Here is a 26,114-nt window from a genome sequence, read left to right on the forward strand (position 1 = left end):
CAATTATACTACCAAGCATAATTACAAAATCTTTATGACATATTATTCTTAAATATTTATAAGTATTTACCTTTCTGTTCAACTTTGAAATTTTTCTAATATTCATTAAAATTTTTTCCCACAATTTTTTTCAGATTTCAAAATTAGCTGAACATATTTAAACTGTTGAAATTAAAACGAAAGTACCTGATAACTGATTTTAATAGAATAACTTTTTTGTTACTTGTCACAAGCAAACATGAAAAGAATATTGATGGCAGTAGACAAAAATAAATATTAAGCAACTAAAGTCATTTACCCAAGAACTTTACACATCACCAAACTGTAATTTGGTATGATATTTCTTTTTCAATACAAAAGTGCAATTTTGTGGAAACAAGCTATTCATACAAATAAGACAAACATATTCAGAAAATCTTAGATTATGTAATCATCTAATTTGTAGAAATAAAAATTTGGATGAGGACTGATGACAAACAGAATAGAACTGAAGATCCAAAAATAAACCAACAGTCCCATGGGCACCTAATATTAAGGGAGCCAAAAAAAAAAAATAGAATGGAAGAGACAGCCTCTTCAACAAGTGGTATTGGTAGAACTGGTTAAGTACCTGTAGAAAACTACAGTTGGATCCTTCTATGTCACCCTGCACCAGGATTAATTCCAAATGGATCAAAGACTTCAAGGTAAAAGCACATACCCTGAAAACTTTAAAAGAAGGAATCAGAGATATTCTAGGTCTCCTTGGCACAGGTCGAAACTTTCTTAAAGAACCAGAAACACAACAAATTAAAGAAAGTTTGGACAAACGGGACTGCATTAAACCGCAGAGCTTCTGTATGGCAAAGGACATAGCCAGCAAATTAAATAGAAAGCCCACATAGTGGGAGAAGATATTCACTAACCAAACAACCAACCAGGACCTCATATCTAAAATATATCTACAGCTCAAAAACTTAATCTCCAAAGAAGCAATCATCTCATTAAAAGATGGGCCAAAGGCTTAAAGGGAGACTTCTCTGAAGAGGAACTAAGAATGGCCTATAGACACATGAAGAACTGTTGGACATCTCTGGCCATAAAAGAATGCAAATCAAAACAACTCTGAGATCCCCCCTCACTCATGATCAAGAAATCTAATAACAACAGATGCTGGTGGGTATGTGGCCAGGGGGGATCATTACTACACTGTGTGGGAGTATAAATTCATACAACCACTAGGGAAAGCAATATGACAGTTCCTCAAAAGACTAAACGTAGAGCTCCCCTATGACCCAGCAATTCCACTTGATAGTATTTACCCAATGGTCTAGAAACAACTAAATCCATTAGCACAATGATGTCCATTGCAGCACTATTTACCATAGCAAAGATATGGGGGGCCCAGATGCCCCCAGTAGATGATTGGATCAAGAAGATTTGATAGTTTATACACAATGGAATTCTATGCTGCCATCAGAAAGAATGACACCACCTCATTTGTAAGGAAATGGAAGACTTAGAAAAAAATCATATTAAGTGAAGTAAGCCAGACCCAAAGGAACATAGGCTCAATGGTTTCCCTCATTTTTAATAATTAGTACAAACCTAGGACTCTCCTAGCAGAGGATTACAATAGCACAAAACCTAGATACATAAGGCCATATAAGATGAGGCTAATTTATGAGATCTCCAGGATATGGAAACAAGAGCTTTATCTTGTGTGATGGTTGTTCGTAATGTACTATGTTATTTCTGCTCTCTTTTGTTGCCCTTTGGTTAATCTCATATTGTTACAGTATCTGATTTTGTTATCTGGTATATGGTATATATGTTATTTATTTATTTGAAAAAGGAAAGGGAAGGGGGGAACAAGATGATTGGAAGGTGTTAAGGGGAGGGAAGTGGGGACAAAAACATGAGAGGGGGTGTCAAATTGTGAAACACACATTGTCTGTCCGGCAAATGAAACTGTGACCTCTCTAACATTTCAATAAAAAAATTTAAAAATTTGAACGAAATTTTGCTAATAAAACTACAATAAGATAATCTAACAATGTCTTCTTTTATCAAGTTATTTCCTGCAATGTCTGGAGAAGAGAAACATTATTTATAAAAACAGTCTATGCCAATATCCACAAAATTTAAACCTTATTTTACTCAGCTGAGATGTGAGGATTATGGTTCAAATCCAGCTAGGACTAAATAGTTAGAGACTCTTATCTCCAATAAAATACCCAGAAAAAATTGGAAGTGGAATTGTGGCTCAAGTTGTAGAGTTCTAGTCTACAGCACAAAGAGGCTCAAAGACAGTGCCCAGGTTCTGTGTTCAAGCCCCAGAACTACCCAAGAAAAACAAAAAATAAAATAAAAGAGAAAAAGAAAACTTATTTAGAAATATTTTTCTGTTAAGACTGGGGATGTGGCGTAGTGGAAGAGTGCTTGCCTAGCATGGATGAAGCCCTGGGTTTGATTACTCAGTACCACATATACAGAAAAAGCCAGAAGTGATACTACTCCAATGGTAGAGTACTAAACTTGAGCAAAAGAAATTCAAGGACAGTGTTCAGGCCCTGAGTTCAAGATCAGGACTAAAAAAAATTGTATGAAACATACCTAAAAGTATTTTATGAAATGTGCTAAAATGAACATTCTTCAGATTCTTAATTCATTATTGAAAGTAGTGTGTGTGTGTGTGTGTGTGTGTGTGTGTGTGTTTGAACTTGAAGTTATGGGAAATCACAAAGTAAAGACATAACAAGAACTTCATTAAATTTCCTTTTTCTTTTTCTTTTTTTTGGGGGGGCCAGTCCTGGGCTTGAGCTCAGGACCTGAGCACTGTCCTTGGACTTTCTCAAGGCTAGAGCTCTACCACTTGAGCCTCAGCACCACTTCTGGCTTTTTTCTATGTATGTGGTACCACGGAATCGAACCCAGGTCTTCGTGTATGCTAGGCAAGCACTCAACCACTAGGCCAAACTCCCGGGCCTCCTTTTTCTTTTTGAAATTATTTTGTTTGAAAATGCTAAATCCAAAAGAACTACAGATTAAATTTCCTTTTTCAAAAGGGTAAATATTGTCAAGCTAAGAGAATATAGAACAAAACAATGATTTCCTTCTCCCATGGAAGGAAACATTGACAAATGAAGACAATAAAGTGATTAGGCTATGAGGAAAGAAGGAATTGATGAGTTAAAGTAAATCAAACAACATAGAGATGCACCGACAATTCTGGAAAATGAGTCAGATACAAAAGTTTTACTCTAGAGAATGTAAACTTGCAATTGCTTCTAATTTATAATTTTTAAAATCCACAAAAACTGGCAAAAATAAACAAATACTAAGTACGTTTACTCAAAAGAATTACATTATCTCCCAAAGAATGTAAATGTTTCTTACCAAAGCAAATAAGCCCTAGCAATCAATTTGGGTAAAATTTGTGGGTGTATTAGACAAAATGGGTTTGGTTTGGGTTACACAGAACTTTTGCTACCTCCATTTTTTCTTCAAGTAGCTAAATATAACTGCATACATAAAATGAAGAAAATCTAATACTTTGCTTCGTTATCTAGGTTTGATAAGTGGAAAAGAGTTCACATTAAATATGGATATGTAATCAAGGCAAAATATCAAGAAAAATGTACTCAAGTTCTTTTTAAAAGAAAGAAACAACTTTAAAGAACAAATTTAAGAAGTGTCAGAACAAGCAACAAGTTTTAGATAATGTCTCGTTCAATTTGTCAGAGTGTTGGACACTAATGATTTCTGGATTAAGGAAAAGTAGATTTCAAGTAAGACACAAAAGAGATTTGACCATCAAATCACACATTATACATAATGGAACTAAATAAATAATCTGCTTACTGAAATTATCTCAGAAGGCTCAGGAAAAAACTGGAATACTGATTAATATGACTGGATTCAGGAAAAAGGAAATAAAGCCAAGAAAGTTTCTAAAATAAAAGAATGATAATGACCTTTAATATCCTGTGTTGAAGATTTGAATTTTCATGTGAGCAAGGTTCATCGAGGACCAGACAGTATTAATTAAAGCCCAGTGGCTTTTAGATAAACTTTTTTGAATGTGTGGTATTTAAAAGGTCTTGGAAATGATCAATAAGCATCTAATTTTAAATAATTAACAGGTGCAAGTCTTTGAGTTCATTCACTTGCATCACACACAAAAAAGACAATTAACATAAAAGAAGATATCTGAACAACTTTAACCTTACTATAAGAATGCCAATGGAGATAATAAAATGTCATTTGTAGCTAAAGCCCATGTGTCTGGTTTTTATGTATGGTGGAAAGTAAAGTTTAAAAGCTGTTTCTTTACTAAGTAAGCAAAGCATAGTAAAGATTATATCCATAGGCTTTTTTCCCCTTCAGTATCAAATATGGACTAGCTCCATGGCTCACACCTGTAATCCTAGCTACTCAGGAGGCTGAGATATGAGGATCAAGGTTCAAAGCCAGCCTGGGAACAAAAAGGACCTGAGACTCTTAACTCCAATTAACCGCTAAAAAACAGGAAGTGGGGCTGTGGCTTAAGGGTAGGGTAGTATCCTTGAGCTGAAGAGCTCAGGGACAAGACCCAGGCCCAGGGTAGTAGCCTTGAGCTGAAGAGCTCAAGGATAGTGCCCAAGCTGAGTTGAAGCACCATGACCCACACAAAAAAAAAAAAAAAAGAAAGAAAAAGAAAAAGAAAATCAAATATGCAAGTAACCAAGTCATATTTCAAATAACTGAGAGATCAATGAAAACCTAAGATTTTAGAATGGGACTTTACACATACTAAGTCACCAGCAATATTCCACCCACCAAATGAAACGCATAATAATATATGCAGTTACTTTGATATCATAGTAAAATATCTCACAAATGTGCCAAAAAACTACAGAAATATGCATTTAAAACAGTGACATCTACATATATGACATATCAAGCTAATGAAGATATTTAATAAGCAACAATTTTAATTAAAAATGCACCACAATACTTTTGCCCTTCTAACACTCACAGTGCCTAAGACCATTATGCCAAGGTACAGTCAATGAAATCAGTCTTGAAGATACTTACGATATGAAAATTCCTCAAAATTAAGTAAGAAACTGAATTTGTACAGTGGTACAAAATCATTTAATAAATACATAAAACATACCACAGTCACACACACATTCGTATACAAAGTTAGCTGACATTTGCAAAGAAATGATCAGTAATATAACTCTGACTTTTGTACTTTTGCATATTTCACAATTGAAAAAGACATTAATTTTATAATCAGGAAGTATTTAAATAGTGAACAAATTTCAAGGGACTATATAAAAAATAAACTAATGCATGTGATGAATAAATTTACTTACTTAAACTTCTTTAATATATAGAAATAAGATTATTACTCTCAGTGTAATGAACACAAATTTTCAATAAAACCCTCAGTAAATGCTTTGAGTAGGTCCCAAGTGGTTAGCGGCCTGGCGGAGCCTGGACCCAGACATTGATGCACTTACATTAGTGAATATGTTAATGGGCTTTAGTTGTATGTGTTCATCTCTTTGGTTTAGCTAAATGAGCAGGAAATTGAACTTAAGAGGCAAATAAAGAACTCCAAAGTATGGAAAATGAAGATATTACTTGCTTTTCAGAGAAAGGGAAAGCTAGGCAGGATCCTGTCCTGTGTCTGCCTTGAGGCTTGTTAATTCCAGCATGCACAAGCTACTTTCAGACATGCTAAGAGAAATTATCAGAGGACCTATGGCATCTTTGAAATCCAGAATGCAGGACATCTGCGCTCCATGCAATCATATGAGAGTCCAGATCGCCAGCAGAGAAGCATCACTGTGAATGAGAACAGCCTTTTGACTGCTGAAACAATATGGAACAGATTCTTGTGTATAAACTGGGGTACAACAGGGAAAAACTTTATGATAATTAAAAATTACTCTGGATCGCGATATGTACATGTAGAGTGATCATTTCTTCCCAGTACCTTTATGTCCTTAGAATTATGACATCACTCTGGCAGATATCACTTAGCTGGTCACTTCCTGGCATTATCCCCACACCTACCCTTCATCCTCATTTGTTAGTTTTTATGCAGGCCCCTATAACAATACTTTGATTGTCTAGTTTTAAACTATGGAGTATCTTTTCCTTCTCATTGGCAAATTTAGAGACAAAATTAAAATAAAATCTTGTTCATCTTTTAATTTGATTGGTTCATTCTGTATGTTTTACTCCACTGGCTATTTAAAAAAAATCATTTTAAACTTATTGTGAAGTTTCTCATTTGGAAAAAAAAGACGTATTGTAAATTTATAAAAGGAAATTCTCTTCCTCCATGTACAATCACATCCCATTGTTCCTAACATTTATAATCATGTGCTGTTATGTACCAAAATCTTGAAAAATACTACTTTGCTTGTGTTATTTAAAGCTGCCAATTTGCCCAAGCTCATTAAAAATCAAGGCTAAATCGTTCCAGTGAGTAAAGTCTTAAAGATTTATTTGTGTTATCACAGTCCTAAGATTAAATTAAAATGTATAACTTGACCTGAGGAGACATTTAAATGATCAAACTAAAGCATGAATGTATGATAAACCTAATCTTAGCAGTACAGGGATCAATAAATGTTAGTGAACAATATTAAGTCCAACTTATAACAGTCTAACTTATAATACATTTAACCTAGTTTTCTCAAAAGAGATTTGGTCACCTTAGATTGATGCAGCCCAATGTATTAAAATGCAAATTAAATTTCTCTTTCTGAAAGATTTTTTTAAAACCTTCATAATCCATTAACATCAACCTTGATTTTTCTAAATTAAGACAACTCATTTCTTTTGAATATAATACAATTTAAATATTGAAAATATTAATACTATAAAATCTGAATAGACCATCTAGGATTAAGCAAATCTTTGTAATAGTATCCCTGCATGCAAAGAACTCTTATTAATAATTAGTCATTTTTATGCATTTAGCAGACTGTTTTACAATATAAAGAAGAAATCATAGATAACTACTTTCAGAGACTTTCAGTTAAAAAGAGAGATACAGTATTGAAGATCTAAATGTATTATGTCATTAAAATTATTTTAAAACAGTCTAGTAATTTCTATATTTAAAATAGATCTTTAAATTTTATACTTTGTGTGTTTTATTACAGCTGTCTGCACTTAGAATTCTGTGTATTATTTTTTAGCTGTATATTTTTAGTATATTCTTATTTTACTGTTTCCTCATTAGATCTTAGGTCACAAAGTTTACTTGCTGCACTACATAGAAAAAAGTCAACCACAAAGAACAAGAAATTCACATGAAATTTTGCTGGTTCATCGCCTGTCCTTGACCTTCTAATGTTGTTTTTGCCTTTGTTAACTTACATTTAATGATATTTACTAACTATATATTCAATTTAATCTCCACTTTGGTCTGTATTGCTGTAGTGCCCTCTCTAATTTTATTTTTGAACTCCAATTACTCTCTTGTTCTGGGTTTTACTAATTATCTTATTCTCTTCCTGCCTTCTCCAAACAACAAAGGTAAAGAGTTTGTTTCCTTGACTTTTTAACCTAGCCCATTAGTTTATTGTTAAGGCTCCAAAAGAGAGGAATTAGAGTTATCCAAAGTTGATGCTAAAACAACCTTTTCTCTTAAGTAAAGAAAATCAATGATGAGAAATGAAGGCAAGTATTTAGGAATAGGGAAATTTTTCTGATTAGTCCAGAAGCACAATAGTAAACTATGTATAAACTGCTGACTGGATGAGTGACACTGCTTGGTTTGATGATTGTTTGTATATATTTTTATCTGAATTATACAAATAGAGAAAATAAGTTAATTAAAGGCAAATACTAAGCTGATGGACCATAAAATAATCATTAAAGTAACCTGTAAGGAATAGGGTAGCAAACCAAACCAATGATACATTATGCTGACATGATTATTACTGAGTTAGTATTGAAGCAAATGATTGCTGAATATCTCGGATCTTTTTTTTTATCTTAACAATAAAAGCGACAGATAATTCCAGGTACAGTAGCTCACACCTATAACCCAAGCTACTGAGGATGCTGAGATCTGAGTATCGTGGTTCAAAGCCAGCTTGGTACTCAAGAATGAGAGACTCTTATCTCCAATCAATCATTAAAAAAAAAGGGAAATGGGCCTGTGGCTCTGGGGTAGGGGAGTATTGAGCTGAAGAGCTCAGGGATACCATTCAGGCCCAGGCTGTGTTCAAGCTCCATGACCATGAGAGAGAGAGAGAGTGAAAGACAGAGAGCCAGAGAGCGAGAGAGAGCCAGAGAGAGAGCCAGAGAGCGAGGGAGAGACAGAGAGAGAGCCAGAGAGCGAGAGAGAGAGAGAGAGCCAGAAAGAGAGAGAGGCTGATAAATCCATGCTACAATGAATTTCACATTATTCACATTAGATTGATGGAACATAAATGACTAAATAAAATTTTGGTAAAGTATACTGTAGTATATTGAATGATGATTCACAAAATGCAGTAGAGGAAAGCAAAGACCACAGAGAATGCTTTAAAAGAAATGACTATGAGTAAGATGTGAAAATTTTTTGTCTATAATTAGATTATAGAACAAATTTGTTTACTTGTTTACACATTTATGTAGGCTTTAATGATGGAAGGAAATTAAGAATAACTCCAATGGCTTGGACCAAGTACAAAAAAAATCAAGGAAAATCTTGGCAGCCAAGATTCAGAGAGGATTTAGGTATCTATAGCAGTTGTTGGTTTGAGATGTTTTCTAGATATCTTAGGTGGTGGTGGGGGGGTTCAAGATGTTACTTGATATATGGATGTTGGTCAGTTAACTGAGGGAAGTAAATAGAGCGTATAGTCACTAGATAGATAATATTTAACATTATGGAAATTAGGCTAAAGGTACAAACTCATTGGCTAAGCTCCTGACTAGCTTGTGTAAGGTATCAGAATAACGAATAAAAGAAGGGTTGGACTTGATGTAACCATTGTAGCAGTGAAGGTAAATGGAAAAATAAAGATCCTTTTATTGAGCTCTCTCAAGAAATTGGGATGTCCTTGTGGATGTTCAGACATGGACAAGGCATGAGTGAAATATTCGCAAAAGTAATCAAGCTTTATGGTGAAATATTTGTATAAATAATCAAGCTTTATGGCAATGACAAGTTTCCCTAATCTGGTTTCTATGGTTGATAGAATCAAGAAGGGGCAAGGACCATTTTATAGGAGGAAGTCAATTCCTTATGAAGGGCATAGTAATTGAATATGTTGCAGGAGAGAGAACACTAGAAACACTGCATCTGAATGTTTTGTCCATTCTCCCTTCTGTGAACTTGAAAACATTTTTTACCCACTCCGTACTTTAGCTTATCCATTTTAGTCAAACCAACCATCATTGTACATACATCATAAAGGTTTTTTGAGGGCTAAATGAGTTGCCATGTGTAAAATTGGAGGATTTTGTTTTGTATTCTGGAAATTATCAGTATATAACAGGGCCATCAGCACTAATGCTTTATCTGTTATCTCATTATCCAGACAAGCATATACTCTAAGTTACATATTGGCTAATAAAATTGTAAATAAATGCAAGCAGAATGCTCTTTAGGGTACCTGGAATACAGAAGAAAAGGAATAGGAAGAGAAGGAATCAAAACTTAAGTGTGTTAAAAATTCATAAGATCCAATTATCTACCTTTTCAGTGTTTCACTGTAAGGTGTCTGTAGTACTCACATAATGGTTATTGGAAGGAAGATATAGATAGGATTAAAAGCTTTGCTTCATTTCAGCCCTGGTTTCAATTTTTTTCTAAACTTTGAGTTGCTTAGGGAAATAATTTAGTTCAGTACAAATGACTGCAGTAGAATTTCCCCCAAATTGGTCATTTCTGTGGGCTTCCAATAAGTCCCCAAACTGTAGAAGCTGCTACTCACTAAGCAAAAGTGCAAGAACCTAGATCACCCTAGTGTATACAATAGACAACAGCTCAGATAATAGGAAAGTTTTCTAAAGTGATTAAAGGAAGACAATTAAACATTTTAATTTTAATGCATTAAACAGTATTTTAAATTCATATACAAATTCATCAAATTTATATTTTCAGGACTAAATACAGATATTTATCACTGAAATGTGCATGATGTATCATTTGAATTTTGAACTTAGCTAGTGGAAGATTTAGTAATAAAATGCAAATAAAATATTTTAAATGAGAAGCCAGAAGACAAGAGAAAATTAATCTTTCCTTCCTCAGAAAAGATTCAACAGACACTGTCACCATGTGATTTAAGCACATTACTTAGAATTATAGAGACAGTTCTCAGAAATGTATAAATAATGTTCAGTCTTTCTTTGCATGGGAGGGAAATAGGGAGAAAGATATCTATGTGTGTGGTATGTATTGTTTGTGTGTGTATGTGTGCTTGTGCATCATTTCTGTGAATGAGAGAAAAAAAGGAAAAAAAATGAAGAGAGAGGAGGAAAAGAGTAAAGGAGGAGGAGGGAAAAAAAGAGGAAGAGAGGACAGGAAGGAGTAGCAGGCAGTTCTATTCTAATCATCTGTAATGAGTACTCCTGTTAGTAGGAATCAGAATTGGCTTGCTGTTTACTCAAGTAGATGGAGACAATTATACAGCAGGGCCTCGAACCCAAATTACTTGACCATCTTCACCTTATGAAACTCCTGGGGAAAGAAAAGGAAATTAACAACAAAGATAGAACATTAAGCCTATGAACTCTTCTCATTTCAAGACTTTTGTTTCTATACTGACAATTCATTCTGAGACACAATACAATCATTTTTAAACAACAATCTGAGATAATACCAGCTGACTCATCAATGAATGAGCCACATTCACCAACTATGTTCATAACTTGCTTTATTGTTTTCTTTAAAAAATTAAATCACAAGAAATTCAATGCAGGATGATCTTGAGGTAAAATTGCTAGTTAACGAGGTGTGCTGAATGCTTTCTTCAGCCACAGTTATAAACTACTTCAGACATGCTGGCTGTGTCAAATGAGGCAGACAGAGGTGAAATGAAGATAGAAAAAGATACTTTTGAACTAGAATTGGGGGACTCCATTAATGCACTGAATGGCATTATGCACAGTTTCTTGATGAGACCATTTTACCATTTCCTAATTTATACCACAATTTAACAGTTACAGAAGACCTAGTTTCATTGAAATCTGTTGTGAAGTTAGTTTTGTAATGAATTCATTCTACCTGCACCAGAGAGAAGTTTACAGAACTCATTTTGACATAAAATGACTGTGAATCCTATTCTATCAATCAAACTTTTGAAATTGTGATCAGTCCAAGTAATCTTGCTAAGTATTTTTCCATGCAGATGTGTAAAGTTAATGCAAAAAGAAAACACTAACTAGGTCACCCTAATCCCACTCTAAAGTCAAAGCCACCCCCCAAGGAAAAATGCATATTTAAATATTTTTAACTTATTTTAGCTGATGAGTTTTGAATTTTGCATGTAATACACCAAAAAAGGTATAGTATCTACAATTTCATTACAATTTTTATCTGTATACATGCCACTTGTGGTTGATTAGTTCTAGTTTTACTATTATGTTATGATTGTTTATATAAAGCCAAAGAGTATCATAATACAATTTTGTTAAATATTTCAAAATTAATTTTGGTAATTACTTTAAAAATATGCAGTGACAATGCAAACAACTCTTTGAAGTTTTAAAAATTATTGAGACATAAGACAAACTTTATATATGGGAGGTTTTCCTTTGTCATTTAACATTCATATACAATTCCATGAAGTCTTTTTAGATATAGATATACAATCATTAACTATTGTAAGTGTATGTGGAATTATTTGGTGGGAATCCATTGCTATACATTTAAAGAGTAAACTATCCTAAAACTAGGATACATTTACATACGTAGTAAGTGGAATCTGGAGGGAGCCAATATAATAAATTCTTCATTTTAGAAGGGGCAGTCAGTATTAATGTATGGAGGCAACAGAGATCTTTTTCCTCTTATTAGCTTTTTTCCATCTAGTGCCATAATTGTAAAAAAATTAAATTAAACAGAACCATGCTTCACAGTAGTCTGATTCCTTCCCTTCCATGCTATTCTCTTCTTCCTTTAAAAATTATAACAATGTCTCCATTTTTTACCCATAACCTTTCCTCCATTATAGCTACAAGGACCTCTATTTTATCAGTTATAATAAGGAATGATATATAATTTTATTTATATTTATATTATATTTGTATATTTTACATAAATACACGTATTATTTATTATAGATACATATATAGATAGATGGAGATACTAAGGGGAAAAAGCTTCTTGAAAAATTAAATTCTTTTTAATATTTTTAAAATTATAATTAATGAAGGGGTTACAGTTATATTCGCCGGATAGAAGGAGCATTAATTCACACAAATTCTATAGCTTCCATTGTCTAATCTAGTTCTACATCTAAAACAGACTTTATCAAATACTGACATAAGAGAATAATGTGTTATTAAGACATATCTCTAAGAAGAATACTTCCTTTTGTGATACCTCCATTCTACAAGATTTCCTTGCCCAATTAGTTTCCAAAAGTTTAAGGTCATTTGGGACCTAAATACAATATAAAGAACTCTTGAACTTTATTTTACAGGATATTACAATAAATTTGTAGTCAATGCCAATTCCAAGAATAATCCAGAGCATGGCTGAAATCTTAGCAATTGTTAGGTATATCTGGGAAACACATATCTCAGGGAAAGTATTTGAGGGTTTAAGGGCTTTTGTCTACATCCTGAATCTCATCAGTTGAAATATAAGGATTTGGAGTTTGAGTGAATCATAAAAATTCCTCTTTCCTAAAATGTCACTCTCTTAAATCTCTTTATGATGCACTAATTTACTGGACAATATACTAGAAAGATTATTGCTTTAATTTACCTTAATACCTGCAATAATGAGAACTCATTACCAGCTGAGAAAGCCTCTTCAATTTACAGACAGTTAATCTCTTGGAAAATCTGAGTAGCATATATGTGTCTGCATGTGTGTGAAATCTAACTCTATCCCTTAAAACATCTTCATATTTTGTGCTTTTGCCCATATTTTTCTCTCATTGAGATAGCTTGGCCTGATATGGTAGAATGCAAATAATAAGTATTTTGACAGAAAATTTAATAGTAAAAGCCATTAGAGCTGGATTATAAAGATACTAAGTCTTAGTGTTAGCTTTGGTAGTTGCTAAGCTTTTATTCACTGGAGACGAATACATTATTCCTTCCCCTTAGGTAAAGGGAGAATGTGAAGACAGCACAAATGCTAGTGAGAATCTCTGAGTGGTACTGGAACATCTGAGCCAAGCACTTTGTTATGAAGGCACTTATATAACCTAACCTCTGGATTATTGTGACTATCCCAAGTACAGAAAGAGTAAATGGTAATCCCTTCTCTTCCTATTGATTCTGAAGTTTGGAAGATAAATCTCCTGCTTAACACAGTCTCCTCTCAACAAAAGAGAAACTTACAGTATAAAGACTAGATTTTTAAGATTTAAAAAGAAAATCTGTAACAAAAATACAGAGGGAATTATTAATAAGTTTAAAGTCTCAGTTGGAATTTTGAGCCATTAAACATAGAAACATGAGTCTATAAAATTATAAATTGTTTTCCAATACCTACAAATATATATATTTTATTCTGTGGTAGTCAATATATTCTGTTTTATTTTATTCTTTTACTGTTGCTGGGGCTCGAACTCAGGGCCTGGGAGCTGTCCTGGGGATTCTTTGGGCTGAAGGTTAACACTCTACCACAGCATCACTTCCAGCTTTTTCTTAGTAGTGTATTGGAGAATGGGTCTTACTGGCTTTTACGACTGGCATGGTTTCCATCCAAGATCGTCAGATCTTAGCCTCCTAGGTAGCTAAGATTACATGCCTGAGCAATTGGGTACCCAGCTTCAAGGTATTTCTTATATTTCAAAATATAAGTGTGGAATATATATTGCATGGGTGTTATTAAATAAACAGTTGATAAGATTATAAACAATACAGGAGAAAGAACCATTTACATCTCTTGAAATAAAATGGGGTATAAAATTTAGAATTATCACTGAGGTTGAAATAAATGAACAGAAAAATGACGTGTCTCATTTGAAAGTTTGTAGTTCAAGGTTTCTAAAGAATTATTTAAAAAAAAAACTCCTTGGAAATTAAAGCAGAACTGAGGAAATGGAAAAAACCTCCATGTTCTTGGATTGGAAGAATTAACATTGTGAAAATGGCAATCTTGCCAAGGGCTATCTACAAATGCAACACAATACCCATCAATATCCCAATGTCATTCTTTAAAGAAATAAAAGAGGCAATCCAAAATTTCATATGAAATAATAAAAGACCCCATATAGCAAAAACACTTCTTAGCAGAAAGAACAGCGCAGGAGGAATTTCAATACCAAACTTTAGACTCTATTACAGAGCTATAATTATCAAAACAGGTTGGTACTGGCACAAGAAAAGGCCTGAAGACCAATGGAATAGAACTGAGGACCGAGATATTAAACCACAGACCTATGGCCACCTAATCTTTGTTAAGGGAGCCAAAAAAATAGAATGGAAGAAAGAGAGCCTCTTCATCAAATGGTGCTTGCAGAACTGGTTAAGCACCTGCAGAAAACTAAAGTTGGATCCTTCTTTGTCACTTTGCACTAGGATTAACTCCAAAAGGATCAAAGACCTCGAGGTAAAAACAGATAAACTGAAAACTTTACAAGAAGGAATAGGAGATACACTAGGTCTCCTTGTAACTGCTCGAAACGTTCTTAATAAGGACCAAGAAACACAATAAATCAAAGAAAGTCTGGATAAGTGGGACTGCATTAGACTGCAGAGTTTCTGTATGGCAAAGGACATAGCTAGGAAATTAACTAGAAAGCCTACAGAGTGGGAAAAGATCTTCACTAACCACACAATGGACAAAGGCCTCATATCTAAAACATATCCAACAGCTCAAAAAATTGAATCACTCCAAAACTAATCTCCAAAGTAACAACCATCCCATTAAAAAATGGGCCAAAGGCTTAAAGAGAGTCTTCTCTGAAGAAATAAAAATGGCCTATAGGCACATAAAGAAACAACTCTAATATTCCACCTCACTCCAGTTAGAATGGCCAGAATCAAGAAATCTAATAACAACAGATGCTGGAGGGGATGTGGCCAGGAGGGATCACTACTACACTGCTGGTGGGAGTGCAAACTCATTCAACCACTATGGAAAGCAATATGGAAGTTCCTCAGAAGACTAAACCATAGAGCTCCCCTGACCCAGCCATTCTACTCCTTGGCATTTATCCAATTGTTCAGAAACAAAGACATACTAAATCACTAGCACAATGATGTTCATTACAGCACTATTTACCATAGCAAAGATATGGAACCAACCCAGATGTCCCTCAGTTGATGAGTGGATCAACAAGATGTGGTATTTGTACTCAATGGAATTCTATGCTGCTGTCACAAAGAATGACATCCCCTCCCGCATTTGTTAGGAAATGGAAAGACTTAGAAAAAATCATATTAAGTGAAGTAAGCCAGACTCAAAGGAACATAGGCCCAATAGTCTCCCTCTTTTGTCATAATCAGTAGAAACCTTGGGCTTTCCTAGCAGGGATTTACAATAGAACAAAAACTAGGTACATAATGCCATACAGAATGATGGTAAATGAAAGGACCTCCACTTTATAGAAACAAAATCCATGTAGTGAGTGATTGTTGTCCTTAATGTACTATGTTATCTCTCATCTCTTTTTGCTGTCCCTTGGTTATCTCATATTGTTACAGTATTTCACCTGGTTATCTGATATATATTGCATATATGTGTATTTGTTTATTTGAAGTCATATAGGGAGGGGAAGAAAACAAGATGAGGGGCAGGGGTGGGAGAAGGGAAGGGGACCAAGACATGAGAAAGGGTGTCAATGTATATGAATCAATGCATCTTCCATCTGATGAATTTAATGTAAGCCTTCTATTAATCACAATAAAAATATATGAAAAAAATCCTTGGAAATTAAGGATTTTTGTCCTGAATTCCAAGATCTTTCCACAAAATTTTATGAATTCTATAAATGAAAGTATAAATTCCTAATGCTCCACATTAATGTTACAGGTGCAATTGGAGTGAACTGGAGTGGAGAAGAAGCACCTGGGGCTACATTATCCAGAGGATACACAGTTAAATAGATCTTTATAAGGTCTGTGTGTGTGTGTGTGTGTGTGTGTGTGTGTATGTGTGTGTGCTTGCATGTGTGTGTGAGCTCACATGCATATATATGAGTATGTGTATATTTCTACTATAGTAATTTTAATATGAAAATAGTAGTGAATTAATTTTTTGCTGTTGTTATTTTTGTTGGCCCTGTGGCTTGAATTCAGAGCCTGGGTATTTTCCCTGAGCATTTTTCCTTAAAGCAAGCACTTTACCACCTTGAGCCACAGCACCACTTCTGTTTTGTGGCAGGTAACTGGAGATAAGATTCTCACAAACTTTCCTTCCCTAGTTCGCTTTGAACCATAATCCTCATATCTCAGCCACATGAGTAGCAAGAATTACGAGCCTGATCCACTGGCCCTTTGGCTAGTCAAATGATTTCTATAAATGAATAGTACTGGTTCCTTATCTCAGACGCAAGAAATTTTGTCAAAACATACAACAAGGCAAACTTAGAAAGAACTCTTCTATATACATTTGTTGCCCAAATTATGCCAAAATTTAAGAAATATAAGGAAATCAGAACTTTACTTTCTGAGCATACATGAACATGATGACTGAAATAATTCCATGTCTTCAGGTTTTATAGATTCATCATTATCAGAATGCTTCTAAAGCCTTGATCTGTTTTTTTCCACTAAACATTAATTTCTTCAATGGTGTTCCTATGCAGAAGACCCAGTAGCCAAAATCCCTGCTTTAAGACCTATGATTACCTGCTGCCATACATTGGATTTGACATTTCTTAAATTCATGAAGTCTTAAATTATAGTACAGTTTCTCACTGCTCAGTAACTGTTTTAATGCTATGGTTACCTATTTTGTTTTATTTATGTAAGGGAAAGGGAGTCTAAAAAAGTCTGATCAATACTTTATGATATTCAAAACGTATCTTCCAGCTACTAAGTAAAATTAAATTGATACTAATCTTTTCTTTACTCTTTTGGTTTTGCTGCTGGGAACTAGGCTTGGGTCATAGTAATACTCTATCACTGAGCAACAATCTCAGTTAAAGTTGATGCTAATCTTAATAAGAAAGAAATATGGCATAAAATCATGTTATCTGTGGAATGAACTTTTTTTGATATTTTTATTGTAATTAATAAAAGGGTTACATGATATTTGCCAGATAGAAGGTGCATTAATTCACATACATTGATACCCTTTCACATTTCTTGGTCCCCATTACCCTCCCCCCCCACTTCCCCCATCTTGTTTTCCTCCCTTCCCTATCCAATTTCAAATAACCAAATACAAATATATCCAATATATCAGATAACAAAGTGAGATATGTAACAATATGAGATAACCAAGGGACAGCAAAAGAGATGAAAGATAACATATAACCTTAAGGACAACATTCATTCATTACATGGCTTTTGTTTCAATATCCTAGAGGTCCTTTCAATTTTAAATTTTAGGTTCAACACCTATTAATTAAATAACTTTAGACAAAACATTTGTTCCCTAGTTATACATCATAGATTGGAAGATAAATATTAAAGTTGTGTGGCACCTGTTTTTACTCCTGTAATCCTAGCTGCTCAGGAGGCCAAGATCTAAGGATCACATTTGAAAGCCCATTTGTTCAGGAAAGTCTGTGAAACTCTTATCTAATTAACTAGCAAGAGGTCAAAAATGGAGCTGTGGGTGAAGTGGTCAAGCAGTGCTCTTTAGCAAAAGAACTCAGGAACAGAACACAGAACTTAGGTCCTAAGTTCAAGCTCTAGGTTCTCTGTCTCTCTGTCTCTGTCTCTGTCTCTGTCTCTGTCTGTCTGTCTCTCTCTCTCTCTCTTTCTCTCTCTCTCGCATACACAGAGACATGCATGCACACCTACAATGTGATGTTTAGATGAGGAATAAAACAAAAAGTAATTTTCAATAAATTTCTGTATTGTGTGTATGAAAATGTGGGAAGCACTGTGCTCTTGTTGGAGAAAGTATATTGCTTATTAAAAATCAAAAAAAGATTTACTAAAACCCTAACATTAGGTAAAATGACTTTTAAATACTTACATCAAATTAACATGCCACCCCTGACATTGGTCTATGACTATAAATGGAAAATACAGGTGACTCTGAATCAAATGGAATGATTAGTAAAATTGTTGCTTCCATTTTGGGTCATGTTTTGATTTGGATAGCATGTTTTCTCAGTATGGTGCTCAACATTAGCAAAATGATTATTAAAGTTGCAATGACATTCCAATGTCTACCCATTAGAATTTGAAATTTAAAGTGCTGACCATGTCAGATGTTGTCAAGGAAGTGTGGAAAATGACATTTTCCATATTGGGACTAGTAGTATTGTAAAATGATATAACTTTGCATAAGATTTGTTTAATTACTGAATAATTAAAGATATGTGATGATTAGCAGATGAAACCTAGAGTAATTATGCTGTGTGTCAAAGCTTATGGCATCCACTCTTCACTGTAGCTTTACATGTTCTATATATATTATATAGAATATATACATAACTATAATATATATGCATATATATTATGGTTATCTGTAGATATTTGTAAGGTTTCTTCTATGGAGATTATTAAAGTAATTGTCATTATAAGATTAATTTCATCGCCATGATTCTGTATTTAAAGAGCCCTATAGACACCACTCCCAAGTTGCTTTAGCTGATTTGAAACTTTGGCAAGATTAACAGGATATAAAATTAACCCTCAAAAATAAACTGCTTTCTTGCATGCCAACAATGAGAGGAGCAAGGCAGCAATCAGGAAAGCAACTCCTATTGTAATACTCTTGAAGAAAATAAAGTACATTTATTTTTTTTAATTCCTAGTTTCTGAACATACAAATAATGATCATTTTCAAAAAAAGTTTAAAAAGAAATGTAAGTATTAAAAATACAAATTCTGGGTAGCAACAATCATCTTTCTAGGAATTTTTATTTCTGTAGACATAATAATCTGATCGCATCCACAGTACATACTATAAATATTCTTCTTATAATTAAAATTGACCTAAAATTATTTTAATAGTTTTCAGTGTTTGTTTCAGTGTTTTGTACCATTATTTCATCTTTTCAAGATATTTTTCCATTTAGCACCTTCATACATATTTTCTTTTCATTTCTTCTTTCTTTCCTTTTTTTTTTCTTTTGGTTGTGGGGCTTAGTTAGGCTAGACGCTGGGCCTTGGTATTATCCCTGAGCCCTGTCCCTGAGTTCTTCAGCTCAAGGATATTACCCTAAAACTTGAGCCACAGCACTACTTCTGGTTTTCTGCTGATTAATTGGAGATAAGGGTCTCATGAACTTTTGTGCACAGGCTGGCTTTGAACCATGATCTAAACCTCCTGAGTAGCTAGATAGGAACTTGAGTCACCTATGCCTGGCTTACATACATATTTTCAATGAATTAATATATAAGTGAGAATTTGAAACAATTGTTTAATGCATATCCATATATACACAAAATAGTTGGAAATTTGTATAGGTTTGTGTATTTGTAAACAGTAATTAGTGTAATTTTAAATTGAAATTTTTCTAATATAGATTTTATGCTTAAAGTATTAGGTTTCATTTTTAGTAGACATTTTGTATTACCCTATTTCTTTTCTGAGTAAAATTACATAGGTTGTTTATTTTGTTTATGACTGTATCTATGAACCTAAATTCCAATGTAGCAGATGCTCTAGAAACAAGACCACTGATCTTTGAAAACCAAGAAATGTCACTTGATATTTTCAATTCATTTCTTTATCTGCAGTGTAAGAGTAAAATGTGTTAGTATAGCTTTGACATTTAATATTAAAGATTCACAGGAATGTAAATTGTGCAATCTAATATTTTAAAAATCATAGAACTTTGAAATGAAATTATGATATCAACACTTTTTGTTTACAATTAAAATCATATCTATATTGGTATATCGTTTTGCTTCTATTAAGTACTCATTTAATGAATTTAAAAATATTTTTGGTAGAAGTGTGATTTTAACTTTAGGGACACAGGCTTGCTAAGCAAGTGCTACTATACCACTGAAATATTACTTCATAATTGTTTTGAGTTGGTTATTTTGGAACAAAGACTCATTTCTTGAATGGGCTAACATCTGGACCATGATCCTCTCACATTAAAGCTCCTATCACAACATCATGGCTAAGATAATAGGCCCTTGCCTTAACACCCAGTTTCTTTCCTTGAAACGGACTTCCCTACCTGGATACATTGTTTTCCTTATCTCACTCTCCCACAGAGCTATGATGACAGGGGAACACCAGTGTTTCCAGCTGTCATTAGAGAGGATATCTTGAGAACCTTTGTACTTAGGCTGGCCTTGGATTGCAATCTTCCTGATCTCAGCCCCTAATGTAGTTAGGATAACAGGTGTAAGAGACCAATACAAAGAATTCTTAGTGGAACTGTAATCTGGAAATCCATATTACAAAGATATATTTCCATTTACATTCTGACTATTTTATCAAAGGGACACTCAGAGGTCAATAAACCTGGTAAGTTATTCTGGTTTATTCTTACCAACTCAATGAAATGAAAATGACTTAAATTGCAAAGTATTTTAGGAATAAATGGGAAAGTTATGTAAGAAAAACTATTGACAAGGACCCGGAAACACAATAAATCAGAGAATGTCTGGATAAGTGGGAGTGCATTAAACTGCAGAGCTTCTGTATGGCAAAGAACAAAGCTAGCAAATTAAGTAGAAAGCCTACAGAGTGGGAGAAGATCTTCACTACCCAGACAATGGAAAAAGGCCTTATATCTAAAACATCAACACTCAAAAAATTGAATCACTCCAAAACTAATCTCCAAAGAAACAACCATCCCATTAAAAGATGGGCCAAAGATTTAAAGACTAAACATAGAAGTCCCCATGACCCAGCATCTCACTAACTTTTTATACCGACAGAAAGAAAAAATCTTCTAGGGACTGACTTTTGTTCTTAAAGAAGTAAGCTATAAACTAGGCCTCAGTAGCTCATAACAGTAATCTTATTTACTCAGGGAGCTAGATCTGAGAAAAATGAGGAACAAACATGAGTCTCTTCTCTCCAATTATGTTTTCTGGGCTGGGAATGTGGCTTGGTGGTAGAGTGCATGCCTGGCATGCATGAAGTCCTAGGTTGGATTCTTCATTACCACACAGACAAAGATAGAAGTAGTACTGTGGTTCAAGTAGTAGAGCACTAACCTTGAGCAAAAGAAGTTCAGCAACAGTGCCCAGGCTCTGTGTTCAAGCCCCAGGACTGGCAAAAAGCAAGCAAAAGTCAACAATGTAAGTATGTTTTCAAGATGTATATTCTCCTGGGTCATGTCCTTGGTGATATACAATGGAGAAAGGATAAGAAATTGTCTGCAAGGTGGCTCATGCCTGTAATCCTAGCTACTCAAGAGGCTGAGATCTGAGGATCACCATTCAATACCAGCCCCGGCACTAAAGTCCATGAGACTCTTATCTCCTATTAACCTCTAGAAATCCAGAAGTGGTTCAGTGGCTCAAGGGGTGGGGTGGTAGCCTTGAGCTGAAGTGCTCAGGAACAATGTTCAGGTACAAAGTCTAGGCCCATGACTGACCAAAAAAAAAAAAAATGCAAGGAATTTTTACCAGGAGATTTGGATTTGAGTCCACACTCCAAATTTACTGCTAAACAATATAAAATTAAAAAAAAAATTTCTTCATCTGCAAACCAGAAACCATTATGGACATACATACAGGGTCCCTTCTGTGATTAAGGGAAAGTACTCAAGAACTTGAAAAATATATCCAGTTCAATACACACCTTTATAACTTTACCCTTAACTTTTATTTTATTTTTTATTTTATTGATTTATTTTTTGTTCTGGGCAATTTTGACTTTTTTTGGCCTAATTAATGTAATACATAACCTGATTTTCATCTGGTTCCCTACCATAACTTCACTTGTTCATTAGTACTACCCTAGTGCCATTTTCTGGGCAGAAACACGGGGAGAAGCTAACAGGAGTCGTGAGTGGAACAGGCTAGCTTGCACCAAGCATATGGAAAGGCAGTGCTCCAGTGCTGGAGTGGAGACATCCCAGCACAGGGGATGTCCTTTCTTTGGATGACTTCCCCAGATGTTTAAGGTTTTGAAACAGCTGTTTCAATGCAGGCACAGCAGGCCTCCTACTCTCCCCTTCTGAGACATTGGCTTGCAATGTCCCCAGTGTTTGTTTTTTTCTCCTTATAAATTGGCAGATAGATTAGGTCAATTAACACTGGTGTATAGACTTAGAGAAAGAAGGAAAGGAAAAAGAAAGAAAGAAAGAAAGAAAGAAAGAAAGAAAGAAAGAAAGAAAGAAAGATATATAGGGACTGAAAGAAAGCATAGTTCACTCTACAACATATATGATATAAATTAAGCTGGTTCACAAATGTGCTGCTGGAAGGAGCCTTAGAGATGACGTAGCCAATGCATTTTACTTTTCAAATGAAGACTCTGATAACATATTTTGCTAGTCTGTTCGTGATATTCCCAGATATTTTGTATGACTTTATTTCATTTATATTTATCCAAAATTAAAGTAGATTTATACATTAATTCCTAAAACAACAATTATTTGGTATTTTGGAAGGCAAAACAAGATTTAGAAGTACTATACTTCCTTCATTTTTATGAATACTTTGTTTCAAATTCATTATGATTATTTTCAGTGCTTGGGTTCTGACTAATGTTTGGGGTTTTTTTTTGGGGGGGTGGGTTGTTTGATTTTTGTTGCTTGGACTCAGTGCCTGGGCACTGTCCCTGAGCTCCTTTGCTCAAGGCTACGATTCTATCCCTTTGAGTCATAGCACCATTTTCAGTTTTCTGGTACTTCATTGGAATATCAGTCTCATGGACTTCCCTGCCCAGGCTGGACTTAAATTGTGATCTTCAGACTCAGCCTTCTGAGTAGCTAGAATTATAGGAGTAAATCAACTAGCCTGACTAATTTTATTTTTAACTGGAAACACACTATATCAAATGAAAGGCATTTAATGAAACCATCATTTCTTCATTCATTCCCTTCTCATTTATTTATTTATATAATCATTCCATGAATAGTCACAGTGTATACTACTGTTATTTTATCAGAGAGTAAATATAAGGAAAATGAGAAATGGTTCTTTAACTCTAAACTTACTAAAGAAAACTAACTCTTGAACTAATTTGTCTGAGTTTGAATTTTGTTTTCTTTAACATCAAGCTAAGAGAGCTTGTGAATATGATTTAACCTTTGTGACTCTTAACTTTCTCATCTGTAAAATACCCATATATTGTCTACTTCATTAGGTTTTATAAGGCGTAATGAAGGAAATCATAGTTTCAGTGTCTGGCAAATATAATCACAAAATAACTGTATTCACATTACCAAAATATTCTAAAACATAAGTTATTTAGTGAGAGACACAGAAATTACATGAATACATACAAATTTATAAAATAAGATAAACTAATATACATATATATGTATATATTCTCTGTTTAGAAACTCTATTGTTGAAGATAAAGACCAATTTCCTGGCAGGATAATAAACTGAGTTAATTTTTATAGATTTTTTTTCATAGTTGTATATTGGTGATTTAGGATGAGCATAATATAGAAAATGAACATTCTAAGTAGAGCAATATAATATGATTTTACAATGACTACTTTAAGCAATGCTTACCCGATGACTTGTAACAAAGGTGGAATGCATGTGGGTATGCAAACAACTCAAGTTCCCCAATCCTATTTAGTCATTTCTTACTTATTTAGATTTCCTGATAGCATTTTTCTATTTGCAGTAAGAAACCACATAAGAGATCATTTTTTTCCCCAGACAACATGCAGGCTTTTGTTTTATTCAATATAAAATAGGTGGATTTCACAAGCTCAGTGTTAGTCTGCATTGATAAAATGCATTGCCTGTCCAGGCATCTGTCACAGGCCTTGTGTCATCCTCATGAACCTCAGATACATGAATAAGCCCTTTCCATGCTGCCACTGTGTGACTACCATGATCACAAAAAATAATTAAATCCTCTGCTGCCTTCTCAGATGCTGATATTTTTCACATAATATGGTAAAAAATGATAATAACAATGAAACTGTATCCTTGTTACTGTTTGCTTTATTTGTTACCCTCATTTATATCTCAAACATATTGAAAGAAACAAAATATAGAATAGACACATTAATTTCAAGCCAAATTACATGGTAAAACATACATCTGAAATTTCCTTTGAACAGCAGAATCTTCTTGGAGAAGTTATGTGCAGAGATAAATATGAAATATAATTATGTTATAAAATATTGATTTTTTTTGTTTAAGGTAATTTCATCTTAGTTTTTTTTTTATCAATCATTTCCAAAAACATGGGATTGGTTTGTCAAGTTCTAATCTTATGCAATGAATATCTATGCTTTACTCTGTCACTGTCTAAAACTTAACTTGCCTATTGCAGTTGTTAGATATAGGTACCTGAAGTGGAATGCTAAAGAATTAATTAGGCAGGGAACATTACCCTATTTTACAGAGAAGTAAATTGAAACAATATTTGTGCTGCCACCGCCATCCCGGAGAACAGCGTTGGGGAGGCTTGCACCGATATGAAGCATGAGTACCACAAGTGCCTCAGAACCCCCTGGTTTGCCTAGAATTTCCTCCAGGGGACTGTTCCGGGGACCTGTGCACAGATCTCTTCAAGCTTTAACAACAGTGTGTTCAGAAAGCAATGAGGGAGGGAGGGAGGGGGGGGAGGGGGGAGAGAGAGAGGGAGAGAGAGAGGGAGAGAGAGAGAGGGAGAGAGAGAGGGAGAGAGAGAGAGAGAGAGAGAGAGAGAGAGAGAGAGAGAGAGAGAGAGAGAGAGAGAGAGAGAGAGAGAGACAGAGACAGAGACAGAGACAGAGACAGAGACAGAGAGACAGAGAGAGAGAGATTTCTATTGAAAGACTGGAGTTCATGGGCCACTGCAAAGAAAAACCTTAAAATTCTTCTTGATCTTGCTTGCCACCTTGAGAATGGATTCCTCCTATCAGGAAATTGAAGACTTTGGATTTTGTCTTCTTAAGGCTATGAAGTCAGCAGGGCAATTAACGAGTTTGGGATGGAAGTTGTTTCTTCCTCCTATGTATAGAAGATGCTGCTTTGAGATTTCTCACTTGGCTTTGGTATCTCACTTGCTTTGGAACTCAGTGTGCAAAACTGAACAATTTCTTGGGATTCTGGTGGAGATATATAGTCTAGATCAATTTCAAGTATATCTTCTACATAAATCATGATAAACTAGCCAATATGATCAGGGCTCCTTGACCTTTTGATTTCTGTTGCAAAGGACATTACATACACTGTTTGTGGGTCACTGTTCAAGAAAGCAGTCAGGACCTTTTTGTTTCCTCAGGGAGGTAATGTCCTACAAAAGGATCTGAGCACACGTTTTGAGCAATACTTAAGAGCATGGATTTACTTTTATATAACATTTAAGATTGCTAATGGCTTGGGTTAACAAAGAGGAAGACAGCTTTAAACAGCTTAGCAAGACATGTCTGACTTGAGATGTGAATGCTTCAAGATTGAAATGAATACTGTCTCAGAGTTTACAGCAAATAATTGAATTATGATACTTGGAATGGTTACAGATGAACCTAAATCACAAAGATTTGTTGTTAATGGCTTCCATCTGAATTAAGTCAACTTGCATTATAATGCAAAATGCACCTGGTTAAACGTATGAATGGGTGTTTTGATTCATTTCTGTTTGCCTAGCCTACTCTGTCTATAATCATCAAGATGGGAAAAATCTAATATTTATATTTAAAAACAATATTTATAGGTGCATGTTGAATTAAAAATGGTTTGTTTTTTTAATCCAATTACCTTTCAGAACACAAACTACAAAT

At 34.3% G+C, this 26,114-nt stretch overlaps 1 pseudogene; it reads left to right on the top strand.

Annotated features, from left to right (window-relative positions):
* The window catches only part of LOC150059920 (TP53-regulated inhibitor of apoptosis 1-like), a 178,435-nt pseudogene extending 153,220 nt beyond the window's left edge, over nt 1-25,215 (top strand).
* Nucleotides 25,216-26,114: the final 899 nt, after the last annotated feature.

This window comes from Megascapheus bottae, chromosome 8, assembly GCF_031878675.1.
Source record: "Megascapheus bottae isolate mThoBot1 chromosome 8, mThoBot2.hap1, whole genome shotgun sequence".
Lineage (NCBI taxonomy): Eukaryota > Metazoa > Chordata > Mammalia > Rodentia > Geomyidae > Megascapheus > Megascapheus bottae.